The sequence below is a fragment of the Monodelphis domestica genome, chromosome 2 (assembly GCF_027887165.1).
Source record: "Monodelphis domestica isolate mMonDom1 chromosome 2, mMonDom1.pri, whole genome shotgun sequence".
NCBI lineage: Eukaryota > Metazoa > Chordata > Mammalia > Didelphimorphia > Didelphidae > Monodelphis > Monodelphis domestica.
The window spans coordinates 415213007-415225378 of NC_077228.1; the positions used below are offsets into that span (position 1 = coordinate 415213007).

At 36.8% G+C, this 12372-nt stretch overlaps 1 protein-coding gene across 3 annotated transcripts in view; it reads right to left on the reverse strand.

Moving 5' to 3' along the window:
• TXLNB (taxilin beta) overlaps positions 1–11363 on the reverse strand; it is a 71282-nt gene extending 59919 nt beyond the window's left edge. The window contains exon 1 of one of the 3 annotated variants that reach the window (XM_056818880.1): positions 11263–11363. The gene's annotated coding sequence lies outside the window, so the exon portion shown is untranslated. Of the gene's footprint in view, positions 1–9784; positions 10002–11131 lie in introns of those variants that run through there. The other 2 variants (XM_056818879.1, XM_056818881.1) reach the window with 2 other exon arrangements.
• Between the last annotated feature and the right edge of the window lie 1009 nt (positions 11364–12372).

Below are 12372 nucleotides of genomic sequence, written 5' to 3' on the forward strand. Positions count from 1 at the left end.
TATTCATTACTGGGCAACAGGACAGTGAAAGGATTCAAGTCTATTCCTTGAAAACATTGGATGTAGGAACTGAAGATATTTAGCCTAGAGAAGAGGAAAGTCCAGAAGGACATAATATCTGTCTTCAAATATTTGAAAGGCTGTCATGAGGAAGGAATTTACCTGTTCTGTGTGGACCCAGAAGGCAGAATCAAGAACAGTGGATAGAAGTTATAAAGATAAAAATATAGGCTTGATGTCAGAAAAAGGTTCCTAACAATTAAAGCTCTCCCAAAGTGAAATGGATTGCCTCAGGGAATGGTGGGTTCCCCTTTAAGAAAGGCTAGATAATGATTTTTCAGGTATGTTGGAATAGAGATTCTTTTTCAGATGTATTAGAAAGCTGAAGAAGCCCTTTTCAACTCTGAGATTTTTCTAAGGCTTTTGCTTTCTTTATTGAAAAGAAAACAGAGGAGAGGAGGCACTGTATGATTGAGGGTATTTAACTCCATGGCATAATTATGCACTCTTATGCCCTGGAACCAACACAGTATTTTGCACCTCAGTCTTTGGACTTCAAAGCCACATGAGGGTACACCATAGATGAAAACGCAATTGTCATTCTCAGACACCAAGAGACTACCACTAACTAACATTCAGTGTCTGAACATGTTACTTAAGTTTAAGTATGTTGAGGAGAGTTGGTTTGAGACAACAATCCATCTTGATTTTTAGAGGTATGACTGCTTAATAATCATAGAATTATAGATTTAAAGCTGGAAGGAGCTTTAAAATTTATCAATGGGGGAAGCTAGGTGGCTTAGTGGATTGAGATGAGAAGTCCTGGGTTCAAATTTGACTTCAGATATTTCCTATCTCTGTGACCCTGGACAGGTCACTTGACCCCCATTGCCTATCCCTATTGCTTTTCTGCCTTGGAACCAATACACAGTATTGATTCTAAGATGGAAGGCAAAGTTTAAAAAAAAAAAAAGGCTTATCAAGTCCATCATCTCATTTTACAATAAAGAAACCAAGGCTCAGAGAGAATAAGTTCATAAAATGTCTGAGGAAGGGTTGAAGCTCAAGGTTTGCTGACTCCACATCTATCTCCTTATCTTTAAAAGAAACTTTTCATTGGATTATGGAGCATTATTTTAAAGTGAAATCAGACTTGAGTTAGCTGCATCCCATATTAGAATCCCAAGGTTATGGAAATAAAAGGGATTTATTCTGGGCTCTGTATACCATTTCACTTAGGGGTTTCATCAGCTATCACGAAATTGATTTTCATTTTTATGCTGATGATTCAAAATCTATTTATCTAGCCCTAACCTCTTTCCTCATCTCCAGTCTTGAATTTCTCCAACTGCATATTGGACATGAATGTTGTTTTTACCTCAACATGTATAAAACCTGAAGACAAAGTCAAAATGGTTATTTGATCTAGAAATAAAGAGTGATTCCATGAACATATTAGGGGAATAGAAATGTTTACCTGTCAGACATAGGGATAATGCAAGAATTTATGACCAAAAAAAAATAGAGAACACAGCAAAAAAAAAAGATAATTTTTATTACATCAAATTTAAAAGGTTTTGCACAAACAAAATCAATGCAATCAAAATTAGAAAGGAAAAATACAAATTGGGAGAAAATTTTTATAGCAAGTATTTCTGACAAAGGCCTCATTTCTCAAATATATAATTGAGTCGAATTTATAAGAATATAAAGCATTCCACAAATGATAAATGGTCAAAGGATATAAACTGGCAATTCTCAGATGAAGAAGTTAAAACTATATATAGTCATGAAAAAATGCTCTAAATCACCTTTGATTAGAGAAATGCAAATTAAAACAACTCTGAGATTCTATCTGATTGGCTAATATGACCAAAAAGGAAAATGATAAATATTGTAGGGGATGTGAGAATAGTGGGTCATTAATACACAGTTATAAACGATGAACTAATATAACCATGCCCAAAGGGTACACCAGCAATATCACTCCTGGGCTTGTGTCCCAAAGAGATTAGAGATAAAGAAAAAGGGTCTACTTGCATAAAATTATTTATAGCAGCTCTCTTTGTAATGGTAAAGAACTGAAAAATGAGGGGGTGTCCATCAGCTGGGGAATGGATGAACAAATTCTGGCATATGGTTGTAATGGAATACTATTGTACCATAAGAAATGATGAACAGGATGAGTCCAGAAAAATCTGGAAAGACTTAATAGGAACTGATGCAAAGTCAAGTGAGCAGAATCAGGAGAACAGTATATGTAATAATAGAAATATTATATGATGATCAAATGTGGAGGACTAAACTATTATCAACAAAACAAAGTTTAAAAATAACATCAAGGACTCATTATAAAAAATGTTATTCAAAATCAAAGAAGGAATTGTTGGAATCTCAAAGTATGTCATCTCTCACTTTATTTCCTTCATGAGTTTTTTTATGGTATGTGTGATATTTATCTTCTGTCATGGCATGAGGAATATGTAAACATTCATTCTTTAAGTACTGATATAACCTATAACAGACCATTTACTGACTTAGGAAGGAGGGGAGGAAGAGACAGAATCTGAATCATAAAATGTCAGAAAGCAATTATAAAAAATTGTTTCTACATGTAATTAAAAAAAAGAAAGCAGAAAAATTAAAAATATTTAGACTAAAAAATAATGTTTAAAAGTAACTCATCTTTTTCCCACAATCATCCCTTCCTCCCCTAACTTTTCTTTCTTTTAAAAAAATTTTTTTTTAAACTCTTACCTTCTGTCTTAGAATCAATACTGTATATTGGTTCCGAGGCAGAAGTGGTAATCCCCTAATTTTTCTATTACTATGGAGGGCCCATGATCCTTCCATTGTCCCATGGTCATAACCAATGTGTTATCCTCAACTTTCATATCATTCTCCCCCTCTCTCTCTGGCCCTATTTTCAGTTTGTTTTGAAGTCAATTCTCCCTTGAATTTCAATTCTCCGTTTGTAACATCACTCATGTAAGCCCCCCTTTCTCCTCTGAAATTGTTATCACCCTAGTAAATAGATTTCTTCACCTCATACCTGAATTACTGCTTTTCCTCTATTCAATCCAGTCTTTTGTCCACTCAGCTACCAAAATGGTCATCTTGAAGTTTAGGAATGGCCGTGTCATCTACCTGTTCAATAAACTACAGTGGCTCTTTATCACCTTCAACTGGATCTTCTTCTGGGCATTCAAAGGTCTTCATAACTTGCTTCCTTACCTCTTTCCAATCTTCTTATACCTTATACCCCACCAGGTCCTCTGCTACCTGGTGACACTGTCTTCCTTATTGTTACTTGAATAAGATACTTTATTTCCTGACTGCATTTTTATCAGCAGAATTCTCCACTTCCTAATCTTTATTTCCTGGCTTCCTCTAAGTCTCAGCTAAAGTCTGACCTTCTGCAGGAGGTCTTTCCAGATCCTTCTTAATGCTAGTGCATTGTTTTTGTTGCTCTTCAATTTATCTGCAAATACTTTGTACAAAGCTGTTTGCATTGACTTCAAAGGTCAACTAAACCAACTCATACCTGAAAGGCCCACCTCTATAAAATACCCCATGATCATCAAGACTTCTCTTGAAGGTCTCAGCTGACAAGGCTTTCACTGCTTCCCAAGGGAGCTTAACAGATCCTGAATTCCTGTAACAGTTCATAGGTCAGTTTGTCTTGGAATCTAGAGTCAGAAATGACCGCAGAGATCATCTAGTCCAACTCCTTCATTTTAGAGATGAGAAAAATGATCTCCATAGGGATGAAGTAATCTTAATCTAGGATCTCACAGGTAATAGACAATAGTGCTAGGGTTTTAGCATAAGTGCTCTGGCTCCATATCTGGGTCTCTTTCAATTATACCATGATGAAGTTACCAGATATTCTTCTGATCTAACAGAGAAAACGTGGAATTTGGATTGATACAGGACTACTCATATATAAGAAAGATCCTTTGCCAACTTACAATGTGGATCATAGCTTCAGCATTGATCCTTAGATAATAAAAATGCATTCCTGCGCTGAGCAACCTTCACAAAGTCCTATTACAATGACTCATTGTGGTGTGGAAACAATCCTTGGTTTCTGAAGTCTATGCCAGCAGAACTCAAGCTCTGGCAAGTTCAACCAGGCTGGAAAGGCTTGAAGTACAATCCTGGCAATAAACAAAGCCTGCTTTCAGAGGACTAGCCTAGCCAGGTATGGAGAAGTGCAGGACCAGTAAGTAGACTGGCCCCTTCGTGATTCATTCTTTGACTGTGGCAACCCATGAAACAAAGATAAAGACAAATACAAAATGGCCTTGGCCTCACACAGCCCTCTTCTGCTTCTGCAGAGATGGTGGTAGAGTGGAGAAAGATGCTAAGAATCACATAGTTTTAGACTATATAAACTTTAACTTAGCTGTTGATATCCTAAATGTGATATCCTTTTCCAGTGACCAAGTGGACAAAAATTGATATCAATCTTGATGTTCTTGCTATAAATTAAGCCAAACTGAGAAGAAAATTTCAACCAACAGAAAGATGGCTCATAGATCCTCCTTGGAGAACCCAAACAGTTAGCAAAAAATTTTTTATTATGAACAAGAAACATAATTTCAGGAAATGTTTTGCCAGCTTATATTGGGGAAAATTTTAAGAAAAGATTATCAAGAAAATAATCATAATTTTTGTACTAACATCTGTTGCAGAAGATGGAGGTAGAGAAATTCTATAAAGAATAAAGATTAAATTCAGTTTAAATCTACAGATACCTTGCTGAGAAAGTATGGCATAATATATAAAGAGCTGGTCTCAGAGTCCAGATTGACCTTTGTTACGTACTAGTTCTGTGATCCTGGGGAAGTCATTTAAACTCTTCCTGAACCAGGCAACCCTCTAAGACTCTAAGTTGCAAAGGAGATGCCAAACTGCATTTATAGAAGGACTTTCCTCTTTGGGAGTTCCCTATGCCAGTATAATCACAGGTTTAGTTAGACAAACAAATAAATGAACAAACTTTAATACCTCAGTTCAAAGGTGAAATAGATGAGAACAAGAAACATAATAGAAGATATTGAGCAGGAAGTATAAGAGAAGCCAGAATTTTTTATGCTATACAGAAGTCTCCTGTCTATATATCATGAATAGTTTTCTTTTTTTAAACCGTTTTCTTCCATCTTAGAATTAAGAGCATGTATTGGGCAGAAGAGTGTTAAGGGTTAAGCCTTGAGGGGTAAGTGACTTGCCCAAAGTCACACAGCTAGGAAATGTCTGAACCCCAAATCTCCTATCTCCTGACCTGGCTCCCTTTTCATTGAACCACCTTGCTGTCTCAATGAATAGTTTCTTTAAGAAAATTATTAGAAGGGCCTAGTCATACTGAATACTGAATAACATCACAAAAAAATAAATTTATTATATTGTAATAGGGAGAAATGCATCATTTATTGGTGGAGGATACACATATATCTTTATATATGTGTATATATATATATATATATATATATATATATATATATATATATATATATATTTAAGACTGGATATTTCTCTCATTCAGGCTGAAAATGCAGCCGCTATTCACAAGGCTGTTTGGAACAAGGAGCTTTAATCTGTTCAGTTTTGTGATCTGGGCCCATTTGCTCTTCCTTAGGAAATCTAAGGGCTCTCTCTTCACTGAGGCTCACCATGTTGGTGTCAGATTTAGTGAGGACACTTGATTGGCTTTAGCCATAAAGCAGTTTAGAGCTTTTGAACTCAAGCAATTTGCCAACCTCTGCCTTCCAGGCAGCAGAAACCACAGCCATATGCATTGTGTTTGGTTATAGGATTCATTCTTTAAGGAATGGGTCAGAACTCCTATTTTTTAGAACAAAGGAGAACATTAATGCAAAGATAGAAGAAAGAATATAAATGAGAAAAAGATGTTATGAGCATTTAAAACCAAAATCTCACCTCAATCAGATATTAATAATGAAAATGGACTATGATTGAGAGAAATTAGAGTGTAAGTTCCTTGAGGGCAGGGACTATTTTTTGTCTCTTTTTTATATCTCCAGCCTTTAGCACAGTGTCTGACACATACTAGGCACTTAATAAATATTTATAGATTAATTGATTGAAAGACAGACAGGTCATAATGATTCTGTACAAAAGTTTAGTCAATATAAATCCATTGCTATAACAAGGGACTTAATTACTAAATATAGATCAATGGCAGACATAAGTAACACCTTTTTCGAAAACAATTTATTTGTAAAATCTTATATAAAAGGATAATGTAAGATGAATAATATCACATCATAACCCAGAAAGAAGCAGTAGAGGATAAAACTAGTTTAAAGAAACTTCATGAGAGAAACAATTAAACAAAATCCTCCCAAGAGAGGAGGACAGCAAATATTTTTAAAAATTTAAATCTTTATATATTTAAAAAGATCTGTAAGGATTTATACACTGTATATAGAACCTTTTTTTAACCACTAGGGATGGTAAAGCTACTATATCTTAATTCTTCTGTCAGCCCTAAGTATGCTTACAAAAGAGATAAAAGTAGCACTAAAAACAAAGACAAAAAAAAGCCACTAGGTTAGGCCAAACATACATGGAGAAGTTGTGTGGTGGAAGGGGCAAAATTGTGGAAATATGACTGAGTCACAAAGTATCTGAGAGAGGATGAAGTACCAAAGGTAAGGGGGAAAGATCTCAAAATTTATCAGTGCTCCACCTCTCACCAAAATGAATGAGAGAATAGCAACAACTGCTGCCCTATGTGGTTATTTCCCCATCAATATAAAAAATTTATGAGAATCATCTGCAAGGGCCTTCTAATGAGATAGAGAACAAGTAGGCTATTATAAGAAATACTCTACAGTAGAGCACAACGACAATAATAAGAAACATCAGTTGAGGCATCAAATAAGGAGTGTTGTATGCTCTCCAAGGATAGTCATCCCTGTGATAGCCGAGACTGAGCACAGAGCTCTGGGAAAAGAGATTCTCTGTGGATGATGTGGTTTTCCAGACACTCCTTTTTGCAAATGACATTGTGATGATTTCATTAAGCCCCATAACATTGCAGAAACTCCTGGAAGGAATCTGTAATCACTCAAAAGAGTTTAGCTTGTTCATTTAATGCAGGAAAGAACAAGTGGATAAAGAAAATTTATTGTGCAGATTTCAACATGCATTTGGATAGACAACTTATAAAACTTATCCAAGAGACAGACAGACAGATAGACAGAGAGAGAGGGGCAGAGAGAGAGAGAGAGAGAGAGAGAGAGAGAGAGAGAGAGAGAGAGAGAGAGAGAGAGAACAGAGAGAGAGAGAGAGAGAGAGAGAGAGAGAGAGAGAGAGAGAACAGAGAGAGAGAGAGTGGGAGAGAGAGAGAGAGAAAGAGAGAGAGAGAGAGAGAGAGAGAACAGAGAGAGAGAGAGAGAGAGAGAGAGAGAGAGAGAGAGAGAGAGAGAGAGAGAGAGACAGAACAGAGAGAGAGAGAGAGAGAACAGAGAGGGAGAGAGAGAGTATCTGGGATAGAGAGTATGAATGGACAAGCTGGGACTAGAGGTTCAAAGTTGAAGAGGAGAGAAAGCTGGATTGCTTTTGAGAAAATATAGAGCTCTTTTAATGACTTTAAGCCTCCCATGAAAATAAAGCCTCGGTTTTTTCAGTATTAACATTCTACTGGCTATAGCAGTAAGAATGGAATACCATTGCCTGCAAAGAGTTAAAAACATGACTTGCTTAAAGAACAATAGAGAAAAACACATGGTGACTATGAACAAGAACAGAAATGTAGGAAATCACAAAGGAATTGTATGATGGATTGGAAGAGAAGATGGGTTGGGCACTTAACGAGACTGAGATATGACAAACTGACATCCAAAGTGTTCCATGGGTACCTTATAATGTTGGGAGAAGGTGAGGTAGGCTTCCAGTTTCCAGTAAACCCTCTGTTCTAAGCTTTTGGGAAATATATTGTAAGAGTCTCACATGGGTTCGGAAAGCATGGATGGATTGAAATCTGTATCACTGGAGGGAAGTTTCAAATTGACAAGACCACCGATTCATTTGAATTTCTGAGCAAGACATAGTTAGATGGAGAAAGTATAGAGCTCACCCACCAGTATGTGGGTCTATCTCTGCCTCCCCACCCCCCCATACATACATAGGCAGTACAAAGGAATAAGAAGTCACAATTTGAATTAAATAGGAGAATTGGCTGTATCTTCATTGGGAAATTGTGATGCTCCCTTACGTACTCTAAAACTTTAGCTTTGATTTTGAGTTTTAGTTATTTTTATTTTTTCCATGGTTACATGATTCATGTTGTCTCCTTCCCCTTTTCCCTCTTCCCTTCCAGAGCTGACAAACAATTTGACTGGGTTATACATGTATTATATAACACAAAACCTATTTGTATGTTATTCATTTTTATAATTACTCTAAAACTTTCCCCAGAAATTTAGTACAATTTGTTCAATGCCAATATTCTACCCAGGTTACATGGTAGCAAACCATAGAACACTAGTCTCTGAAGAATTAAAAATAAATATCACTGAGGGGACAATGGAGAGGCACATGGGTATGTATGTATATATATATGTATATATGTACATCTGGGTGTGTACAGGTTGCAACACATAGGACATAAAGAAGTACAAAGAAAAACTGGAATAAAAGATGTCATAAAAATGTATGATAGAAAGAAAGCCATGTTCTGGTCATGTGGTGAGTCAAGGAATAGCTGGCACCTTGTGTGCTCCCCTGGGGTTCTTGTGATCTGAGGAGAAAGTGAAGAAGGTCTTAAGCACAAAGGCAAACTTGGGAGAACATAGCCAAGAATTTCAATGGACAAGCAGGCATAGATCATTTGTCTTTTGTATCATTGGAAGGACCATCTGCAATGATGTTTTTATTGATGCATTTGAGTGAATATTAAATAAGGCAATTGACTCTGATACAACAGGTGCATTAAACACAGTTGTTTTAAAGAACTTGCTTTTCTTACAAAGAACAAGAAGAACTACCCATCATGCTCTTTGGAAACACATTGGAATCCTCAATTTAAGTAGATTTTAGAAACAAAGAGAGTTATTGTTTTATATTCTATCCAACAACTAGAAACTTGAGAGGGCAGTGGTTTAAGGGAAAAAATGCCAAGTTTGTAGTCAGGAGTCACCCAAGTTCTATTCCTGACAGCAGATTCAAGTCCTGGCTTTCTGTCGCTGATTTTTACTAACTGTGTGAACAGAGGAAAGTCATTTAACCACTGAGTCTCAGTTTCTGGATCTTTAGAAAGGGATTAGTAATAAATGATAATAATATTTGTTATATTAACAATTATTCTAATAGTATTAAGTACCAACCTTATGTGGTTGCTATGGGATCAAATAATGTAAAAGAACTTTATAACTCATAAAATTTTACATGAACATTAGCTATTGTTATTATTATTTGAATCTTTGGGCAGAGATCAGCCCTGTTAAGCCTGGGAGTGCACAATTTTCTCAACCTGCTCTTGTCAAATACTGCAGATTAAATAAAACTGGCACCTTCTATATACACTTTATTAAATTATAGTAACTTTAACCTAATTCAGCATTTAGGCCCCTGTTGACATCAGCTCTGTCAACGCCAATTGATCCATTTTTAAGTTGAATAAACAATAAAGTCGGTTACTCTCTTACAAAAAAGACCCCCGTTTGGCTTCTTAGTGGTTGCTAATGACAATATGTCAAGTGGAATAATCTAAGTATAGTTGTTGTATGAGATAGTTAGATACAGGCTCTCTTACCCTTCCTCTCACCAGCGTATTCAATGCCAAGATCTTGACAAGAAACAGAAAATGTTCTTTACTGTAGAAAGGTCCCTTTCTCCTCCTTCCTCCAAGGCAAAGAATGTAATAATACAACCTGCCAGTATCAGGAAAATACTGACAAAAAGTATCTTTACACCATTTCTGTCTAGCCAACCTTCCCACAATCAATTTTATAAAGCGCTGGTGAAAGACATTTTTAATTTGACCCCCGGAGGGTACACACATTTGTCTATATTTAGCTTCTGCCTCTCCCCACCCCACCACCCAGCAGAAAGACACATGGCACCTGCTGTCCAGCCAGAAGTTATTTTAAGCTCTTCTAAAAAGAGGTCTGGTATTTAGTTAACACTTCATCCTTGAAAACTTTGGAAGGAGAACATTATTTTTTAAAATTAATTTTCAAATGGGAAGAATTAACCAGTTAAAATCTGTATATTAAAAATATGATTAGGTAACACTCATATACATATCCTTGTGCCTTAAAGAGGTCCTCTTTGGTTGAAACCAGACCCAAATTTACTCAGATTCTACAAACAATAAATATAAATGGTAGCTTGTGTACACAGAGTCGGTTGGAGTTTGGGCCGATGGAACTTGTACATGAATCCACCCTGTACTTTTCAGGTGTAAAGATTGCTCTAATTCCACATAGTTAATTTATTGTAAGCCTTTTGGATTTTCACATTATATTTGCTATTAAATAAGGATACTGAGTGACTTGATCAATGACAGATGTAAAACCTAGTGAAATTGCTCATTTGCTATGGAAGGGGGTGGGAGGAGGGAAGGGAAAGAACATGAATCATGTCACCAAGGAAAAATGTTCTAAATTCATTAATTAAATAAAAATTTTCTAAAAAATAAAAAAGAATACCACGTGAATGAACACTCAGAGATTCCCCAGTTCCTAAAAGTAACCCAACGATGGCAGGAAGAAACCTAATTGAGGGAAATTTAAAGGTTCATTTTTTATTGTTCCTTTCTTAACAGTTATTGATCTCATTAATCAAGAAGTAAGTAGTATTACAAAACTTTATCCTGTATAAATTCTATTATCTCCACTCTTTTTTTTTCTTTTTTCAGGGTAAAATTTTCTACTATTAATTTTGGCAGAAGGTCATTGGACTCCCCCTACCCCCACCCTGCACCTCACTGAGGAGCATATTATTAAATACAAATAAAACAAAGGAAAGGACTTTAGCAATTCACTGTCAATCTCCCCGTAGAGCTGTTTGGGCAGTGCACACATCCCGTTCACCCCCCTTCCGCCCCCAACCTCACAACTTCTCAGGTCGCCTTTGAAAAACTGTTTGTTGGACTTACCAGTGGGTGAGGAACCAAATCAAAGAGAGGAAGAGAGCAAGAGGAAGAGGGTGGTTGAAAAACAAAACAAAACAAAAAACCCCAAAGGAACCAACAACAGGTCAAGGCAGGAGCCAGAGCAGGACACTCACCCCTGTTACTGCTGGAGAGAGAGAGATGGAAAAAGAGAGAGACACATGGAAACACACACATACACATGCCATGAGAGATGAGGAGGGGGGCGGACCAAGGGACTGAAGCCTGGGATGACACTACGAGGGAGAGAGGTGCTACGCGAAATGGAAGTGTTAATATAATTTAACGTATTTTAAATTGACCTCCTGGGGGGTGGCTCAGAGATATTCAGCAGCTTCTGGGCTTAACAGTTTCTCTCGCTTTATAGTTTTCTAAGAAAACTGGAGAGAAGCCGAGAAACCGTACAAGACTAGAAATCCTGACATCTAGAGTGGCTTCACTACCCCCAAGCCCCAGCCCCAGAGTCAGTTCGCTTTTCACCCTGGAGGGCTTTTTCATTGGGGCTTTCCAGCTTTCTCAGTTCTTGATGATGTGTTTTATGATTCCTCTTCCTTTTCCTTCTTATGCTAGCTTAGTTAATTAAGTCTTATTTTGTTCCTGGGTATGTGGTATCCTGTTGCTTACGGAGTAAATTGGTGGGGAGAATATATCAGCTTGAAAAATGTAAGAATTGCAATACTTTCTTTAAAGCTTTGAAACAAGACAACAGATATGGAAGAGCCACGTTTCTGGTCTGGGTGGGTAATTTGATCTATTGTGTATTTCCTACGTGGTGGGTTAATTTCCTCTTTGCCTTATTATTAGCAATATGCCCTCAGAGAAAATACCTGCAGTCCTGGTGGGTGAAGATATTGCTGATGTTTGGTGTCACTGAGTTCCAGCTCCACAACTTCCCTTTATGATTCTGTAATAACATGGAAGGAAGATGCCAATTTCTAGGGGGGTCATTGATACCACGCAGGACTGACTGACCTAGAAATACTACAGTGTCTTAAGCACGGAAACATTTTTATTAGACTTGGAATAGACTTTCTATTGTGAGACTTTTAGGGATTGCTTACATAATTGATAATGAGTCATTGCAGCATGTAGAAGGGAGCATCATATGGAAAAATTGCTATTCTTTTGGAATTGAAATGGGATTTGAGCTCAAACCCATAATTAGTTCTGACTTTGGACAGCTTTTAGGAGTCTGTTTCAATGTAAGTTTGAAATGTAAAATGAGG